The sequence below is a fragment of the Euprymna scolopes genome, chromosome 46 (assembly GCF_053919585.1).
Source record: "Euprymna scolopes isolate OS-2025 chromosome 46, ASM5391958v1, whole genome shotgun sequence".
Classification (NCBI taxonomy): Eukaryota; Metazoa; Mollusca; class Cephalopoda; order Sepiida; family Sepiolidae; genus Euprymna; species Euprymna scolopes.
In genome coordinates, this window is record NC_136527.1 from 143,243,434 (window position 1) to 143,247,789 (window position 4,356).

The 4,356-nt window shown below is 31.9% G+C and overlaps 1 protein-coding gene across 1 annotated transcript in view; it reads right to left on the reverse strand.

Annotated features, from left to right (window-relative positions):
• Nucleotides 1-3,897, reverse strand: part of LOC145271474 (uncharacterized) — a 52,978-nt gene extending 49,081 nt beyond the window's left edge. The window contains exon 1 of the mRNA XM_080126992.1: nt 3,816-3,897. The gene's annotated coding sequence lies outside the window, so the exon portion shown is untranslated. The remainder of the gene's footprint in view (nt 1-3,815) is intronic.
• Between the last annotated feature and the right edge of the window lie 459 nt (nt 3,898-4,356).

A 4,356-nucleotide genomic window follows, 5' to 3' on the forward strand; every position in this document is an offset into this window, starting at 1 on the left:
CATGTGAGCAACTTACCCCCAACTGCCATTGGAACAATTTCTTTTGAAAATGAAAAATCACAAGCAATGGATAACTAAATTTGATGACCTCCCAGGCATTACTTTAACACTTGCTGGTAAATATGTAGGGCAGCACATGATGGATGAATGCTCAATAATCCTTGGAAAACTCCCTTGTTGGGGCGCATAGATAGGATTGTTGTAACATCATTGAGCCCTTTTTGGCACGACACTGCTGCTATGAGGAAGTAGCATAGTCATGGCATGCTATTAAGCTGAAGTTTTGGGAAGTTAGCTTTTGCTAATGGTCATGTAATGAAATCAAAATTGTTTGTAATAAGATAATGTATTTTGTAAAGTAGTCAAAGTTTCTCAATATCAAAGTTTTCTGTTTTTCTGTCCATCACATGCTAGATATGACTTTGAATGTTCTTTGGATTATCCTGCCCTTTGAAGATTTCCCTGATAATGACTGTTTTTCTCTTGACATTCAAGCCAACTTCGAAGATGCGAGGTGGTCATAATGTGGCCCTTACTTGAAACCACACCAAAAACTACAACTATGGCAGAAAACTTGTTTTCATCACCCCCTGTTGTTTGTGACAATCTAGCCATGCATTTTGAGGGTGTTGCTACAAGCAAAAAGCAATTTCCCTGACAATGCCACACAATTACAAACACAAGACAAACCGTGGAAATACTTCAGAAGATGCGATGAGGCGTGCATATCGTGCAGTCGTGGAGGGAGGAAAAGTTTCAACAGTGGCAAAACAATTTACTGTGCCATGAATGACACTTAAAAGATATTCTATGAAATATCAGGAAGGCAACAATGTTGATTACATGCTACGATGCATTAAAAAAGAACATGATAGTTTTTTTCTCATGAAATGGAAAAAGATCTGGCTGCGCATATCAAGTTATTGGCAAATATGTTTCATAGCTTAAGTGTCACTAAGTGTCGGGAGCTGGCTTATAAGTATGCACATCGGAATGATCTTCAAATGCTTTTGAATTGGAGGGAGAAAAAGAAAGCTGGTTGGGACTGATGGCTAAGTTTTAGTTATCACAATCAGCTGTCTATCCGAAAGCCTGAAGCTACATCATTTGCACGTGCATCTGCCTTTAACGAACCTATTCAATAATATTCTTGTTTAGTACTACTGTTAGTTTTAAGCTTGTCTGACTCCTGGAGCTTGATCATATTAGTTGGGTTTAATTTGGCAACCAAAATTTTATTCACATACCTAATTTTTTAAGGAGTTGTTTGTGAACTTGAAAATTTCTCAGGATCATCAAAGTTTAACATCTAACTAATTACCTGCAGAATAAACATGGACTCTACTGTGCATTGTTAACCATTTCAATGACACTCTATTGATATTACTGTTGTGTTGCTTAACTATTCAATGACACTCTGTTGACACTATTGATGGGTTGCTTACTTTTTCAAGGACATTCTGTTAGTGTTTCTTTATCTTGTTTTGTTAGACCACATGTATCGAGCATGTTTGATGGTATTGTTGGTCTGCAGCATGCTAGTTTGTAGATAATAGAATACCCATCTTACCCCAATAGTGTGACCAACTTACCCCAACTTCTACCAATGATTTTCAAATCAAAATTTTTATAAGAATAGCTGCTCTGAAAAAGAAAAGCTCCTGCAAGATATTTGCATGGATATGAAATGTTATTTTGGTCTAACTTTTGACCATGAATATTTCAGAGATTGTTAATAAATACAAGAAATTTAAAAAAGTGCCCATTTTACCCCAACCTCGTCTACAAACAAGGTTTTATTTAAAATTTAATTCAATATCTTAAGACTTTACTTCACTAATTATCTTGGAAACTAATATTTATTTTTTAAAGGATTTTTACAATGAATTTATTTAACTTCAAAATATAGCTGAACTGGTTAGCTCGCCGTGAAAACATTTTTCATAACTTTTTAATTTTCATGTGTACAAATATTTTTTTTTCCTTTAGGAAATTAACTTTCCTTTAGGAAATTAAGTCTCTAATCTTTCAAATACAATCAAAAAGTAGTCAGAAACCTAAAAAAAATCACGATAAACCGGCTTTCAAAATTAGATGCTTCGATCTTTATCCACCCATTTTTGACTTGTTCACACATACCGATAAACACTGTATTGTTTTGGAACCGATTACACATTTTAAAGTGAGTAAAACCACTAAAAACTTTTCCAGATAGGTAGAAGAGTAACTTATCTTGCTTTTGATAACATTTATGTTATATATTTGTTTTTTTGACAACTTTTTCGAATCTATGTGTATAGTAACACAAACCTCAAAAAGATACTTATGTAGACACTGCCAAAAATGGCCGAAAAAGCAAGTTGTTGTTGTTGTTTTTTAAAACGAAATTACATTTATTAAAATCCATTATTTTTTAGTAACTTCTTTTTTCCAGAAAGATAAAACCCTGAATTTTATCATATAGAAAGCAGAATAATGTAAAACTTTTTATACTATTTTTAATTAAACTTTAAATGTTAAATTTTCCCAAACAGTTAAAAATTGACATTTTTTGTCTTGCACAAAAAACATATATAAATAGTTAAAAAAAAAAAAAGAAGGTTTTTGAAAGAATTAATTTGTTTATTTCTTGTCTAACTAAGATTTAGGGCGATTTTCTTTGAGAATATGCAAAAATATTATAATATAAGTATCTGGATTTCAAATAATTCCACTTATTCATATAGGCAACCAGTTACTTCGCATCGAAGTGAGACAATGTTTACATTTGTACTTGATAAAAAGCAAACTAACGAAGACCAAACAGGCCAAAAAAACAACTTATTTTTCAGTGACGAAAATTTCAATGTATTATTAACGCTGAGGTTGGCCAGTACCAGATGGGTGACCATTTGTATGAGGTTGGTTTTTAATGTGTATGTGTGTGGGGGTCAGGCTCCCCAAAATGCGGGGGGGGGGAATTTAAAGCAGAATAAAAAAATTATTTCAGCGTGTAGTCCACCGTAGTCGAAAGGCGGCAACCGTTTTCGAAAAAATGATATTTTTAACACAATATTTATCGATATTTTTTTTTGTGTCGATTCTCTAAAGCATTCCCTGTTTAATAATGGGCATGCATTATTCGGCTCGCTAAAAAAAATTGTTAATTTATTTATCAAAGATTTTAAAATGGCTTTTTTCGTATAAATATTAATTTTTTTTTTGTTTAAGTTAAGCAACTTAAATTAATTATTTTACTTAACATATTCACCGAATATTCGTCACTTCAAAACTCAAAAGCGGAATAATTAAACACAATCGAAGTTCTGATATTCAGACGTCAAAATAAGGTATGCAAACAAGTTTTTTTTTGTTTTTTGTTTTTTGAATCTATAATCCTGTCTCTTACAACAACACAATATGTCTTGTTCAGTTTCAGATGATTATTTTAAGCATATTTGGAACCCCCTCAAAACAAAGGGGTGGGGTTGCAAGCAAAACATATATATATATATATATATATGTATATATATATCGTTTATGAAAAATAAGTACACTGTTATAAAGTTCATTCTTCTCTTAATAATCACTGAAAATTTCGTATTGATTGGATAATTACATGATTTTTGTTAAATTTTTAAAAAGACGGTCCGTCAAAAAGTACTTACCTGCGCCCCCCCCCCAGTTTTGGCGGTGCCCATACTTATGAATTATTGATACCGTGCTGAAATAATAACGTTATTATTTTGTTATAAAAGTTCAAAGAAAGACAATTTGAATAAAACTTCTATTTTTATATTTGCAAATAATAATAATAAAAACCTGGTCATCCGTACCTTAAAATTTGTCTGACGCCACTTCCGCCGGATGGCTTTGTAAACAAAGAAGTGGCAATCTTAACGAAAGCCACATTTTAAAATTATTAAAATTATTTAAAATTATTTATTTGTAAAAGAAATCGATACTTATTTGATTTTTAAATCTAAATTCGAATACGTGGAGATTAGGTTCAACACTAAATTTAAACATGGCGACCGGAAATGAGATTCGCAGAAAATGAAAAAAAAAAAAAAAAAAAATCAGAAAAAAATAAGGAAAGAAATGAATTTTGTTGATTATGCGAGTGAAATAATTATCAATTTATTTAGCAATTCCGCATAAAGCGAGACTCTAACTTTTAAACACGCCGGCAGGTGGTGCCCGCGTCTGTCACTTGAGGTATGGAAGCACAAAATGAATACAATTTTCGGGTTTGTATTACTGTACAGATAGATTCGAAAAAGTTGTCAAAAAACAAATATATAACAAATAAATGTTATCAAAGGCAATATAAGTTACGGGTTTGTATTACTGTACACATAGATTCGAAAAAGTTGT